This window comes from Phascolarctos cinereus, unplaced genomic scaffold (genome assembly GCF_003287225.1).
Source record: "Phascolarctos cinereus isolate Bilbo 61053 unplaced genomic scaffold, phaCin_HiC Scaffold_4;HRSCAF=312, whole genome shotgun sequence".
NCBI lineage: Eukaryota > Metazoa > Chordata > Mammalia > Diprotodontia > Phascolarctidae > Phascolarctos > Phascolarctos cinereus.
This window is the reverse complement of record NW_027555847.1, coordinates 224217719-224234158: the sequence shown is the minus strand read 5'-3', so window position 1 is coordinate 224234158 and position 16440 is coordinate 224217719. Positions and strand designations below refer to the sequence as shown.

General features: G+C 36.8%; 1 pseudogene; it reads left to right on the top strand.

The window, feature by feature from the left end:
• LOC144456522 (cytochrome P450 3A24-like) overlaps nucleotides 1-16440 on the top strand; it is a 44787-nt pseudogene that overhangs the window by 11737 nt on the left and 16610 nt on the right.

Sequence of the window (16440 nt, the reverse complement as noted above, 5' to 3'; positions counted from 1 at the left end):
TAATAGTACTTCATAGTCTATGATAACTTCTAATAATATGTAGTTTCTCTGATTATCTCTTTTAAGTTTTCCTTTGTCTGATACATTTGCAACCCTCCCTATTTTACTTTGGTTGAAGTACAATAGATTTGTTTACAGCAACTTATTTTAAGTCTGTATATGTCTTTCTGTTTCAAGCATTTTTCTTGTAAACAACATATTGCTGTATTCTGATTTCTAATCTATTCTCCAAACCACTTCCCTTTACTTTGTAAGTTTGTCTCATTCGCATTCACAGTTATGAACACTAATGCATATTTCCATTTTTCCCTTCTTTTTTTTCTGTTTCTTGATCTTGTTCTTCTCTTCCTTCTCTTTTGTCTTCCTCCGTTCTCTCTTTAACTTCCTTTTCTTCCATTTTCCTTTTTTACTTTACCTCCTGTTCCTCCTCCTCTCTCTTTGTGTCTTTTCTTCTCCCTTGACCATCCTTAAAAGTCTCTTTTTGCTGCTGACTACTGTCTTTCTTAATCTGCCTTTCCTCTTATCACTCTTGCCTGCCTTCTCTAACCATTTCTCCTCCTAATTCCCTGTTAGTTAAGGATTTCTATATCCAACTGAGTATGTACATATACTTTTTTAAAGCAGTAAAAATGAGTGAGATTCAAGTATTGCCCTTTTTTCATTTTATTTTCTCTTCTATTGGAAAACCCTTCCTCATGCACCTATTTTAGGTTAGATCATTTTCTGCATTTTTCTTTTCCCTTCCCTCTTCTCCTATTTTATCCCTCTTCTCAGCCTTCTATTTTTCTTTTGAGATCATCTCAACATTATCAGCTCATACCCATGCCTTCTGACTAGTCAGATTATTTTTAAAAAATTATTTATTTTTTTATTTTGTATTTATTTAGTGTTTAATTTTTCCCAGTTACATGTAAAAACAATTTTTAACATTGTTTTTAAAACTTTGAGTTCCAATTTCTCTCCCTTCCTCCTTCCCCACAACCCTTGCCCCCACATTGAAGAGTCAAGAAATTCCATATAGGTTACATATGTTTAGTCATGCAAAATGTATCCATAATACTCATGTTGTGAAAGAAAAGATAGAAAAAAAAACTTAAGAAAAATAAAGAAAGTGAAAAAAAAGTTGCTTCAGTCTGTATTCAGATACCATCAGTTCTTTCTCTGGGGACAGGTAGCATTTTTCATCCTAAGTCCTTCAGAGTTGTCATGGATCATTTTGTTTCTGAGAAAGGTGAAGCCATTCACAGCTGATCATCTTACAATGTTATTGTTGTTTGTATCCAATAGATTTCACTTTGCATCAAACCATGAAATTCTTTCTAGGTTTTTCTGAGGTCATTCTGCTTGTCATTTCTTATAGTACAATAGTATTCCATCATAATTACATATCACAACTTTTTCAGCGTCCCCTCAATTTCTAATTCTTTAGACCCAGAGAAGAGCTGCTATAAATATTTTTGTACATATAGGAACTTTTCCTTTTCCTTTTTTATGTCTTTTGAGATACAGACCTAGTAGTGGTATTGCTATGTCAAAATCATGGTTTTACAGCCCTTTGGGCATAGTTCCAAATTGCTTTATAGACTGGTTTAATCCATTCACAACTCTGACAACATTATGTTAATGTCTCATTTTTTTCCCACAATGCTTCCACCATTTGTCATTTACCCTTTCTGTCCTATTATCTAATCTAATAGGTATGAGGTAATATCTCAGAATTGTTTCAACTTGTATTTCTCCAATCAATAGTGATATAGAATATTTTATATGGCTATCAGTAGCTTTAAATACATCATCTGAAAACTGATTATATTTTTTGATCATTTATCAATTGGGAAATGACTTATTTTTTATAAATTTGACAAACTTTTCTATATGTTAGAGAAATGAGGCCTTTTTCAAAGAAACTTTCTTCAATTTTTTTTTTCACAGTTACTATTGCTAACTGTATTTCCCTCAATCCCATCCCCCTTACCCCTATTTATTCTATTGTATCTCTCCTTTCACCCTGTGCCTCTTCAAAAGTGTTTTGCTTCTGATTGCCCTTTCCCCCAATCTTCCCTCTCTTCTATCAATGCCTTCCTTGTTCCCTTCCCCTTCTTTTTTTCCCATAGGGTAAGCAATATCTATACCCCATTACATATGTATTTTATTTCCCAGTTACATGTAAAAACCATTTTTAACAGGGCAGTTTTCCTTGAAAATTTCTTGAAAGATGATGTCTAAACTATTTTTTATTATGGCTTTCAGGTAGTCCAATAATTTTTAAATTATCTCTCCTGGATCTATTTTCCAGGTCAGGTGTTTTTCAAAAGACATTTCACATTGTCTTCTATTTTTTCATTCTTTTGGTTTTGTTTTATTGCTTCTTGTTTTCTCATAAAGTCATTACCTTCCATTTGCTCCATTCTAATTTTAAGGAATTATTTTCTTCAGTGAGCTTTTGGACCTCCTTTTCCATTCAGCCAATTCTGCTTCTTAAGGCCTTTTCTCCTATTGGCTTTTTGAACCTCTTTTGACATTTGGTCATTTATTTTTTAAGATGTTATTTTTTCCAGTATTTTTTTGGGTCTCCTTTACCAAGCTATTGACTCCTTTTTCACGATTTTCTTGCATCACTCACATTTCTCTTCACAATTTTTCCTCTACTCCTCTTTCAAATTCCATTTTGAGTTCTTCCATGGCCTGTGACCAATTCATATTTTTCTTGGAGGCTTTGGATGTAGGAACTTTCACTTTGCTGTCTTCTTTTGAGTGTATATTTTGATCTTCCTTGTCATCAAAGCAAATTTCTATAGTCAGAGTTTTTTTTCCCCCATTTTCTCACTTTTTTTTCCATTTGCTCATTTTTCCAGCCTATTACTTAACACTTCAAATCTTTGTTAAGGTAGGGCTCTACTTCTAGTGTGGAGGGAGTACTGTCCCAAGCTTTAGGGGTTTTGTGTAGCTGTTTTCTGAGATATGTCTAGAGGCCTATAAGTTTTCAGTTCTTCTAAGGTGGTATGATCTCTCCTGGCCTCTGCTGTGGTCTGTGAATGACCACATGCACTCTTTTCTGCCCTGGAACTGTGAAGAGGATTCTCTCTCCACAAGCACTATGCCAGTACTCCTCCTCACTTCAGTACTACAACCCAGGGCTGTGATCCAGATCCAAGTGTGGGCAAAGCAACAGAATCCTGCTTCAGTGCTAACAAAGAGACCCCCATGATCTCCTCAGCAGTTGTTCGATCCTCTTACCATCTTTTGGCTAAGAGCTCTGGAAGCATCCACTTCCGCTGTTGCCACTGCTGCCACTGCTGCCACTACCACCTTTGATGCTGATTCAGTCACTTTCAAGGCCTCCTCCTGGTTTGCTGGGACTGGGCTGTGCTTGGGCTGGGGCTGGACTTCGCTCTTCTCTCACCCATGTCCAACAGACCTTTCCTACTAACCTTCTAAGTTGTCTTTGGCATTTGTGGGTTGAGAAGTCTGGAAACCACCACAGTTGCAAATGATTCAGTCCCTGGAGGCCTGCTCTGGGTTTGCTGTGGTCTATGCTGATGTGGTCTGTGCTGGACTGTACTTTTCTTTCAACCTTATGCAACAGACCTTTGTTGTTGACCTTCCAGATTGTCAAAGGCTGGAAATTTGTTTTATTCTGGTTTTTTTGTGGGTTCTGCTGCCTAGTATTTGTTTAGAGTCATTTTTACAGGTATTTGGAGGGGTTTGGGGGAGAGCTCAGGTGAGTCCCTGCTTTTACTCCATCATCTTGGCTCAGCCCTCTAGTAAAACTATTTCTAACCACCTTAAAATGATAATAAAGTCCTTACAGGTTTCAATATCAGACTCCCATTTGTAGATTTAAATGTATCAGTCTTTTAAAATTCCTCATGATTTCTCACTCATGTTTACCCTTCTACATTTCTCTCAAATTTGATGCTTGAAGGTCCCATTTTCTATCCAGTTCTGGTCTTTTTTTTTTTTTTATCAATGATACCCAGAATTCCTCTATTTCACTTTTGGCCTGTAGGAACAGGCTCAATTTTGCTGGGTAGGTAATTCTTGGTTGTAACCCTAGCTACTGTTGACTTCTGGAGTGTTATATTACAAGCCTTTCATTCTTTGTTTTGGTATCTGCTGTACCTTATGTGATCCTGAGTTTGTCTCCATAATATTTGAGTTGTTTCTTTCTGGATGGTTGCATTATTTTCTCCTTGACTCTAGAACTCTGGAATTTGGCTATAATATTTCTGGGAGTTTTCATTTTATGAAGGTGATCTGTGGATTCTTTCAGTTTCTACCTTGCTCTCTGGTTCTATGATATCTGGGGAGTTTTCCTATATAATTGTTTAAAATATTATATCTAGGTTCTTTTTTCAATTATGGCTTTCTGCTAATCCAAGTATTCTTAAATAATTTCTCATTAATCTATTTATGAGGTCACCTGGTATTCTGATGAGATATTTGACATTTCCCTTCATTTTTTTCAATCATTTGATTTCATTTCATTTTTTCATGATTTTTTCAATTATTCATTAGCTGCCATTTGACCAGTACTAATTTTCAAGAAATTAGTTCTTTCAGTGAGGTTTTGTACTTTTTTCCTATTTGGCCAATTCTGCCTTTTAAGGAATAATTATCTTCATTAATTTTTGTGCCCCTTTTACAGAACTGTTAATTTGCTTTCCATGAATTCTCTTGAATTGTTCTTATTTTTTCCCAATTTTTCCTCCACTGCTCTTATTCAATTTGTAATCCCCCCCCCTTTTTTAAAGAAGTCTCTCTTTTTGTTTAGCTCTTCCAGGAATTCTTTTGGGGCTTTTGTCAGTATTGTGTTTTATTTGAGGCTTTGCTTATAGATACCATTTCGTTCTTCTGAATTTGACTCTTGAACTTCTCTGCTATCCTCATAGCTTTTTAGGATCAGTTTTATTTTTTCTTTGCTCATTTTTACATTTTTTTCTTGACTTTAAACTTTCTGTTAAAGTTGGATTCTGCTCACTTCAGGGGTGAGGAGTCACTGTTCCAAGCAAGCTTCAGGCTTTTTTGCCCTTCTATTGTAATAGCTTTGGGGACTGGTAAGCTTTTAGTGTTTCTAAGTTGCCTTAATTGAAGGAGGGATGTGGTCCTGCTCTCCTGGTCAGTACTCTGATACTTAACTTGGTAGGGTCCTTCCTTGCTCTCTCATGACCACAACTCCTCTCCTCCCTGCAACTTGGACGTGGAACTGCATAATGGACAAGTGAGTTGTTGAATGGTGCCTGATCCTATGTCTAGTCTTAGAACAGGGGTCTCCTGGAATTTCTTTCTGACCATGTATTCATAGCCACCTTTTTGCTACTGTCATGGGCACCTTCAACACCCATCACTGATTTCATTGTCATGCTCTGCTTTTGTCCATCCCCCCACTCCTGTGACACAGACCTCTCTGATCGCTTAAGTTCTTCTGGACTGGAAAAATGGCTCAGCACATTCTTCTTCTTCTTCTTCTTCTTCTTCTTCTTCTTCTTCTTCTTCTTCTTCTTCTTCTTCTTCTTCTTCTTCTCCTCCTCCTCCTCTTCCTCCTCCTCCTCCTCCTCCTCCTCCTCCTCTCCTCCTCCTCCTCCTCCTCCTCCTTCTTCTTCTTCTTCTTCTTCTTCTTCTTCTTCTTCTTCTTCTCTTCTCTTCTTCTTCTTCTTCTTCTTCTTCTCCTCTTCTTCTTCTTCTTCTTCTTCTTCTTCTTCTTCTTTTTGAATATGCCTTTTTAGAATGTGGTTAGATGTGTTATTTTAAAGTTGTTTAGGAAAATGTTGTGAGATTACAGCTGGAATGCTCCCTTTGCTCTGCCAGGCATTGCCTATGTCTCTTTCTCTCTTAATGTCTTACAATTCTGCTTCTGCTTCTGACTTTATCATTCCACTGAAATTGCTCTCTCCAGTTACTAATGATCTCTTACATTACAATGGCCTTTTCTCAATCCTCTTTCTCCTTGACCACTTTGAAGCCTTTGATATAATTGACTATTCTCCAGTTTGATGCTCTGTTCTGCTTAGGTTTTTGGGAACCCACTCTCTCCTGGTTCTCCTCCTACCTGTCTGACCTCTTCTTCTCTGTCACTTTTACTGGATTTCTTCTGGATCACACCCTCAAGTAGCTAGGTTTCCCTCAGGGTTCTGACCTGGATCCTCTTCTATTATCTTGCTATGCTACTTCACTTGGCTTGCTTATCAATTCCCATGGATTTAATTACCATTCTTATTTTCAAATGATTTTCAAATCTGTCCATCCTGCCCCAAACTCTCTACTGACCTCTAACCTCTCTTCTCCAAACGCCATCAAGACATTTTGAACTGGGTGCCCAGTAGATATCTTAAATTCGATATGATCAAAACCAAATTCATTACCATTCCCCATAATGCCCCTGCCCACCTTCCCTATTTCTGGCAACCTATTGCTCCCACTCCCTTGGATTCAAAGTTATACTTGGCCACTCAATATCTTTCTCTTCTACTCCCAAATACAATCTGTAACTAAGGTCTGTTGATTTCACCTAGGCAACATTTTTCAAATCGTTCTCTTCTCTTCTCTGATGCTGCTCACACTCCAGCGCAGGGCCTCATCATCTTACATTTGGATTATTATAATACTCTGTTAATGGGTTTACCTGCCTCAGTTCTCTCCCTACATCAATTCATTCTCCATTTAGCCATGAAAATATGTTCCAGAAGTACAGGTATGATCATGTAACCTCCATCCTCAGTAAACTTCAGGGACTCCTTAGTGCCTCCAGGAGCAAATATAAAATGCTCTATTTGGCATTCAAAATGCTTTATATCCTAGCCCTCTAATACCTTTTCAATCTTTTCCTATTTTGCTCCCTGTCAACTTCACTTAGAATATCAATGCGCATTCAGTGAATAGGTCTGTTTAAGAAATTACTTAAGGGATAGCCCCTGCAATAATAATAATAAAAAGAATCAAACTGGGAGGGGAAGACCTTTAGGGTTGCTGGCCAAAAGAGAAACAACTACTATTCACTCTGAGCCAGAAGGGCCCCAAAATAACCAATAAATGGTGATTTGGCAAAGACCTATTTTTGTCCAATCAATGAAATTCAGAGTGTATTGGGTTTAAGGCATGGACTTTGCGAAAGAAATCTAGCCAATAAACCCCAAAATAACCAAATCCCTGCCCAAACACCACTTAATGGTTATTTTTTGGGCCCTCCTGACTCTGAATGAATGTAAATAGTAATTGTTTCCCTTTTGGCCAGCAACCCTGATAGTCTACTCGTTCCAGTTTGATTTTTTTTTTTATTAAAGGGGCCATCTCTTTACTTATATCTTAAACAGGCCTATTCACTGGATGGGTGTTGCAAAACCTCAGCTTAAAAAGTCCAAGATCTCCTATTGCATCCTGGGTCACATCCAGTCATCCTTACGTATATCTGGCCACTGGACCCAGATGACTCTGGAGGAGAAAGTGAGGCTGGTGACTTTGCACAGTCTTCCCTCACTCAAATCCAGTTCAATCATCATCTCTCTGATGTCATGGATCTCTTCAAGAAGGAAGGACAAAACCACAACCATGTCACATACACTTTGATCCAGTTTCACTGGTCACTTGGCTGTTCGACAAGCAAGACACTCCATCTCAGCTCAAGCACCTTCTCTGGCTATTCTCCTTGCCTCTAATGCACACCCTGCTCTACTCTGACTTCTAATCTCCCTGGCTTCCTATAAGTCCTAACACAAATCCTTCCTTTTACAGGAAGGTTTCCTCAACCTGTCTCAATTCCAGTCCCTTCCATCTGTTCATTTTTTCCTATTTTTCCTATATACAGCTTGCATTGTACAGATTTATTTTAGTATTTACTCTTCCAATAAATTGTAAGCTCCTTGAGGGCAATGAATATCTTTTACCTCTTTATGTATCCACAGCACTTAGCACAGTGCCTGGCACATAGCAGGCACTAAGTAAATGTTTATTGTTTGGTTGATTGATCCATCTCTTCCCGATTCAGATTTATTGTTCTTTTGACAAGTCTTGGAGTTTCTTTTCCCTCCACTCATTTCTTTTCTCATACCATTTTTAAAAACCAGGTTCAGCAAGGAAAACAGAGAGGATGAACCCCTATGCATACCTGCCCTTTGGTGCTGGTCCCTGAAACTGCGTTGGGAGGAAATTTGCACTTATGAATATGAAAGTTGCAACGTGCAGACTCCTGCAGGAATTTTCCTTCAGAATTTGCAAAGAGACACAGGTGAGGAGTCACAGTATTTGTTTCAATATCTAGGATGGTATTTTATTGAGATTATTTTATTTTCAAAGTAGAGAAATAGCCTATGCACCACATGGAGAAATTGAATTTAACACAATTTGCCTATTTATTGTTAGCAAGCTATTAAAGAGTTAAAACTTACCATTATTAAGATGGAAATATACAGAAGACCAAGAGAGAAACAATTAATGTGTTGTTGACTAAATAATCAATTTGATTTACCTATAATAACAATAACATTAAAACAAAATTCTTGGTTGCAAAAAAATATAATTTTTGAAGACCAATGTATAGCAGCCCCTTTTTGATTCCTTTGTTTTATGTGAAAAAAAATATGCAATGTTAAAGGTGATGGAAGTGAATAAAAACCTCTTAATTTCAGCAAGATTCTTAATTCTGTCTTATGAGAAACTAGTATTAATAAACCCTGAGTATATAGTTAATACATATTTTATATTTTGTGACTGTCTCTGAGGTCAAATCTATGTAATGTCTCTATTACAGTTATACCAATCTAACACTTCTTTGCATGATCTTCTAGTTTTCCATATGATATCATTAACATTTGTAACTACTTCTCTTTCTCGCTATTGCTTGGCACTGGTTGCTTATTGAACTCTAATTGTTTTTCTTAATTGTTGCAGGTTCTTCTGAAGCTGGGCAAGCAGCCATTTCTTATAGCATCTGAACCCGTTGTCCTGCAGGTTGTACCAATGACCAAGAAGGCAAACCAGCACTAGAAATTTTCTTTCTTATTCTATTCACCCCTATCTACAACCATGTTTTTGATTTTTCTTCTATAATCCTAAGACATTGAATCCTCAGGTTTCAAAAATAACTTAATTTACCTTATGAACAAAACAAAGAAAAATAGATGAGTTTTTTTTTAACCACAGGATAGGAGTAACTAGATTTTTTAGATGGTCTTTCTAAGATCTCTATGTTTGAGAACTATTGTATAGTGTTCAGTGGTGTCAAGTGTCACATACACTAATCTAGTGGATCATGTTCCAAAACAAATGGCCCCTAAACAGATTAATACCACTTGATACTACTAGGCTATAGTGGTTAAATAGATGAACATAGAGGAAATGATGAATTGAGTATCTGTTCATTATTTTTATGAGTAATAGTCCTTCACAATTATAACAGGAGTGAACATAGTAATATAGTGTGGATCATATTACTTATTTTTAATATTTTGTATTTGATTGAAGCATACTATATCTTATTTTCTAGTTTTTTCATATTTTTTTGTCCTTTGGGTCTGTATCTTCTTTCACAACACAAATACTATAGAAATATATTTTGCATGATTAAACATTTATAGACTTATGGGAGCCAAGATGGTGAAGTAAGAAGCACTGTCACTCTCACTCTCCCTTGTTGACCTTGAAGGACCAGAAAATACTGTCCCAGGAGAAATCCTGGAAGAGTGGAGCCTGAAGAGAGATGGTGTGCAGTAGTCTTTTGGCTTATGAGGCTGGGAGGGATTGATGGGAGGGGTCCTTCTTGCTGTGGCTGAAGGAGATAAGTACAGGCCAGGAGGTGTCCCAGCAAGCCAGGGGCAAGCCCCACCTCAGTGGACCAGTAAGAGATCCTGAGCCCCATGGTAGTGGAGCAGGCAAGTGCCAACACCAGGACTCTTGCATGCTATGACACAGACAGGGGAGCTGGCAGACCCCAGCATGGAGAACCACCATTTTCCCTGGTGGACAACTTCCCTCAGTAGCTGGCCCTACCTATGCTCTAGCACAGCCCCAGGTGAGGAGGCATCCTCCAGCAGCCTAACCACCCCCATTCCCACCATCCACCCTGCAAGCTTCAGTGTAACCCCAGGGAAATGCAGAAGGACCCCAGCTGGCCTCGGCACATACCAGCCACCACCACCAGCTCCAGTCCAGCACTAAGGAAGCTACCAGGCCCCTTCAGCTTCCAGTTGCCAGCACCTGAGGCTCTAGTACACAAGCCAGTAGCCAGGCCCTTAGCCCCCAGCACAAGAAGTGTGGGACAGTGCCCCAGAAGCATAGATCAACTTTAAAAGCCAGGAAAAGGCAAATAGTCAAACATCATGAGCGAATAGAAACAAAGAAAAAAAAAGCCACAGATTCTTACTATGGAGAAGGGAAGATCAAAACATAAATTCAGAAGAGGAAAACATTGTCAATATACCCACATCCAAAACCTCAAAGGGGAATATGAACTAGCCTCAAGTCCAAAAATATTTCTTGGAAGAGCTGAAGAAAGATTTTAAAAGTTAAATAAGAGAGGTCGAAGAAAAATTGAAAAATTCCAATACAATAGACAAAATGGGAAAAAAAAAGTACAATGAAGAAAACAACTCTTTAAAAAACAATAGAGGCAGCATGGAAAAGGTAACAAAGGCTAACTAAAGAAAACAATTTGTTAAAAATTAGATTTGGAAAAGTTGAAGCTAATGACTCTATGAGACCTTAAGAATCAGTCAAACAAAATCAAAAGAAGAAAATAACAGAAGAAAATGTAAAATACCTCATTGGAAAAAAAAAATACTGACCTGGAAAAAAATCCAGGAGAGATAATTTAAGAATTGTTGATCTACCTGACAGACATGATCAAAAAAAGATCCTGGAGAACATCTTTCTTTCTTTCCTTCTTTCTTTCTTTCTGTCTTTCTTTCTTTCTTTCCTTCTTTCTTTCTTTCTTTTTCTTTCTTTCTTTCTTTCTTTCTTTCTTTCTTTCTTTCTTTCTTTCTTTCTTTCTTTCTTTCTTTCTTTCCTTTCTTTCTTTCTTCCTTTCTTTCTTTCTGGGCTAGGCAATGGGATTAAGTGACTTGCCCAGGGTCACACAGCTAGTAAGTTTTATGTGTCTGAGGCCGGATTTGAACTCAGGTTCTCCTGAATCCAGGGCTCTATCCACTGTGCCACCTAGCTGCTCCGAGAGCATCTTTCAAGAAATCATCAAGGAAAACTGTCCTGAGGTCCTAGAAGATATCCCAATTTGAAAACACCAAAGAATATTGTGGCCAAGTTCCAAAATTACCAGGACAACAGTCCAAAAGAAACAATTGAAATATTACAGAATCACAGTAAAGATTATGCTGGACCATGCAGCTACTACAATAAATGATTGGAGGGCTTGGAATATGATATTCCAGAAGGCAAAGGAGCTTGGATTACAACCAAGGATCAACTACCCAGAAAAAGTGAGCATAATCTTTCAGGGAAGGAGATAGAAAGACATTCAATGAAACAGAGGACTTCCAGACCTTCCTGATGAAAAGATCAGAGCTCAACGGAAATGTGATCTTCAAACATGACTCACGAGAAGCACGAGAAGGTAAACAGGAAAGAAAAAAAATACTAGTTGATCAATTACGTCTAGTGTTGCAGTACTCACAGGCTGATATTATGCTTAGAACTTTGTTTATTTCCTGATATGTTGGTTAGTTTACCACAAAAAATATGCTGTGGTCACTGTTAAATATTAGAGGGAAATTCACAAAATAAATTCATAAATTTTTATTTTAATTTTTTCCTGGAAACTCTGAATTGTAATAATTTAGTTAGGTAGTAGAAGTTGATATTCATATGCTTCTCATGTCCTAGCATTTTTGAAATCCCCTGTCAGTGATTAGAGGGAATTTGGTGGTAGTGCTCTACATGAGTATAAATAAGGACCAGCCTGGAACAAATCATGTTATTATTGAACAGGAAGAGTTTTATATCAAAATCCCAATATCCAGAGTTTCTTTCTTATTGAATAGGAAGTATCTGGGGCAGGATTCTAACATAATCACTCACCAAGTATTTCATAAATATTCTCTGATGAGTTTTATTTTTGATTCTTGGTTCACTTCCTCATCTCAAATTAGAGCAAACAGAATGCAGCAGCAAGCTCATGACCATCAATTGATACTTTCCACTTGCAACCTCTGTTTCCAACAGTGTAACTCGTGACCAGTGGAAACAGCTTCAAACAGTGTTGTCTCCAACATTTACAAGTAGAAGACTCCAGGAGGTAAAGCAATTGATATTGGACAGGTTTTAGAAAAACGAGTCTAGTTGAGAGCAAAAAAAAAAAATACATTCTGATGAATTTCTCTAGTTAAAGTCTAATTAATAGGCTCACAAGTTTAAATTTCCTATAAGGATATATTTTGTTTCCTATTTTTGTGATATACTGGAGAGAACACTTTCTCTGGAGTTAGAGAACCTCATCTCCAAGTTCACCTCTGATGCTATTACCTGAGTGACCACTGGCAAGTCACTTAAGCATTCTGGATGCAGTTTCCTCATCTTTAAAATGAAGTCGTTTGACTACATGACCTTCTACAGATGTATGATTCTTTACATTCTAAAAGAGAGAAAAAAAAGAAGGAAGAAAACCAAATTACTAGTATCAAGAACGAAAAGGGCGAAGCTACCACCAAGGAAGAGGAAATTAAAACAATAATTAGGAATTATTTTGCCCAACTATATGCCAACAAATTTGACAATCTTAGTGAAATGGATACATATTTACAAAAATATAAATTGCCCAGATTAACCGAAGAAGAAGTAAAATACTTAAATAACCCCATCTCAGAAAAAGAAATTGAACAAGCCATTGATGAACTCCCTAGGAAAAAATCTCCAGGGCCAGATGGATTTACATGCGAATTCTATCAAACATTTAAAGAACAATTAATTCCAATACTATATAGACTATTTGGGAAAATAGGTGAAGAAGGAGTCTTACCAAATTCTTTTTATGATACAAATATGGTGTTGATACCTAAACCAGGAAGAGTCAAAATAGAGAAAGAAAATTATAGACCAATTTCTCTAATGAATATAGATGCAAAAATTTTAAACAAAATACTAGCAAGTAGATTGCAGCAACTTATCACAAGAATAATACACTATGACCAGGTAGGATTTATACCAGGAATGCAGGGTTGGTTCAATATTAGGAAAACTATCAGCATCATTGAGCATATCAACAACAAAACCAACAGAAACCACATGATCATCTCAATAGATGCAGAAAAAGCTTTTGATAAAATACAACACCCATTCCTATTAAAAACACTAGAAAGCATAGGTATAAATGGAGTCTTCCTTAAAATAATAAATAGCATATATCTAAAACCTTCAGCAAGCATTATATGTAATGGGGACAGGCTAGAAGCATTTCCAATAATATCTGGGGTGAAACAAGGATGTCCATTATCACCACTGCTATTCAATATTGTACTGGAAACCTTAGCTTTAGCAATAAGAGAAGAAAAAGAAATTGAAGGCATTAGAATAGGCAAAGAAGAAACAAAGCTATCACTCTTTGCAGATGACATGATGATATACTTAGAGAATCCCAGAGAATCCAGTAAAAAACTACTTGAAATAACATACAACTTTAGCAAAGTTTCAGGGTAAAAAATAAACCCACATAAACCATCAGCATTTCTATATATTACCAACAAAGCCCAACAGCAAGAGATAGGAAGATAAATCCCTTTTAAACTTACTGCAGACATTATAAAATATTTAGGAGTCTACCTCTGAAACAAACCCAGGAACTCTATGAACACAATTACAAAACACTTTTCACACAAATAAAATCAGATCTAAATAATTGGAAAAACATCAGTTGCTCATGGGTAGGCCAAGCTAATATAATAAAAATGACAATCCTACCTAAGCTAATTTACTTATTCAGTGCCATACCAATCAAACTACCAAAAACATTTTTATAGACATACAAAAAATAATAACAAGATTCATTTGGAAAAACAAAAGGTCCAGAACATCAAAGGAACTAATGAAAGGAATGCAGGGGAAGGTGGCCTAGCAATTCCAGATCTTAAAGTGTATAATAAAGCAGCAATCATCAAAACTGCTTGGTACTGGCTATGAAATACGGGAGGTGGATCAGTGGAATACGTTAAATATGCAAGACACAGTAGTCAATGATTATAGTAATCTATTATTTAATAAACCCAAACACTCTAGCTTCTGGGATAAGAACCCACTCTTTGAAAAACACTGCTGGGAAAACTGAAAAAGAGTATGACAGAAACTAGGCATAGACCCAAATCTCACACCATATACCAAAGGAAAGTTAAAATGGGTTCAGGACTTACATATAAAGGCTAATACCACAAGTAAACTGGGAGAACAAGGAATAGGTTACCTATCAAATCTATGGAGAACAGAAGAATTCATGACCAAACAGGAGATAGAGAACATTATGAAAAGCAAAATGGATAATTTTGATTACATTAAATTGAAAAGTTTTTGCACAAACAAAGCCAATGCAACTAAGATTAGAAGGAAGGTAGAAAATTGGGAAAGAATTTTTACAACCAGTCTCTCTGATAAAGGCCTCATTTCTAAAATATATAGAGAATTAAGACAAATTTATAGAACACAAGCCATTCCCCAATTGATAAATGGTCAAAGGATATGAACAGACAGTTCTCAGATGAAGAAATTAAAGCCATCTATAGTCATATGAAAAAATGCTCTAAATCACTATTGATTAGAGAAATGCAAATCAAAACAACTCTGAGGTACCACATCACACCTATCAGATTGGCCAACATGACAAAACAGGAAAATGATAAATGTTGGAGAAGATGTGGGAAAATTGGAACACTAATACATTATTGGTGGAGTTGTGAAATGATTCCAACCATTTTGGAGAACAATTTGGAACTATGCCCAAAGGGCTACAAAAATGTGCATACCCTTTGATCCAGCAATAGCACTTCTAGGGCTATATCCAAAGAGATCAAACAAATGGGAAAAGGACCCACATGTACAAAAATATTCATAGCAGCTGTTTTTGTGGTGGCAAAGAATTGGAAATTGAGAGGATGCCCATCAATTGGGGAATGGCTGAGCAAGTTGTGGTATATGAATGTAATGGAATACTATTGTGCTATAAGAAATGATGAACAGGCTGACTTCAGAAAAACCTGGAAAGACTTATATGGTCTGATGCTGAGTGAAGTGAGCAGAACCAAGAGGACTTTGTACACAATAACAGCCATGTTATGCAATGACTAAGAATGTTAAACTAAACCCTTCTCAGCATTATGAAGATCTAAGACATCTCCAGAGGCTTCGGGATGGAAAATGCTGTCCACATCCAAAGAAGGAATTATGGAAGTTGAATCGCTATCACTTATTTTTACCTTCTGTTGAGTTTTGTTTCATCTTTCTGATGGTTCCTCCTATTAGTTTTAATTTTTACTTACAACTTCACTAATGTGAAAATATGTTTAATGGGTATATAAATGTAAAGCCTATGTCAGATTGTGCGCCATCTTGGGGAGGGTGGGGGGAGGAAAAGGGAGAAAAATTTTCAACTCAAAAGCATATGGAAAAAAAAATAAAATAAATAAAATAAAAGAGAGAAATGAATTTATTACATATCATTGTGCTTTTTCTGACTTGGGAAATCTAGTTTCTTCTGGAACTGAGTTTTCCATGTGTAACTGCTGTCATTGGCATTTAGATGTTTCCCATTGTTAATCAATATGGAGATGTGTTAGTGAAGAACATGGGGAAGGAAGCAGAGAAAAACAAGCCTGTAACTCTGAAGGAGTAAATACGGGGCAAGAGCTGTTGTAATCTGAGGACCAGCAGTATACCATGCATGCCTAAGCCTCTCTTCTGCCATCTTTCCTCAGAAACTGATGCACCCACTTTTAGAGTTCATCTCTTGACTTTTTAATTAACAAAGCAAGTATGAAGGATAACATGGTGGTAACATCTTCCCCTCTGAGGCTAAACACCTTGAGAATGTCATTGACCACTGATGACTCTACTTTGGCTCCTTTTTTCTTTGCCTTTTCATATGCTGAACTCTCTATCGTCTAGCTTCCAAACTTATACTTTAACTAAGCCTGTTACGAAGTTTTTACAAAATGTCCCCAAAATTAGTGACCATCTTTTTTACATTGATGAAAACATTTAAAACTCTCTTCTTAAGCTCTTGCTTTATCTCTTCCAGAAATTGTATTTGAATTTGTGCACGAGTTGTGTTTTCCTTTGAGGCTTTGCTTGTAGATTTTTTTGGAGCTAGTTTCTCCTGGGTTTGTGTTTTGAGTGTCTCTGTCACCATAACAGCTTTCTGGACTCTTTTTGTTTGTTCAGGTTTTTTTTTCTATTTTTGGCCTTATGTTAGGTCTAGGTTCTACACACTTCAGGAGGAAATACCTGGGTTGGTTCTGT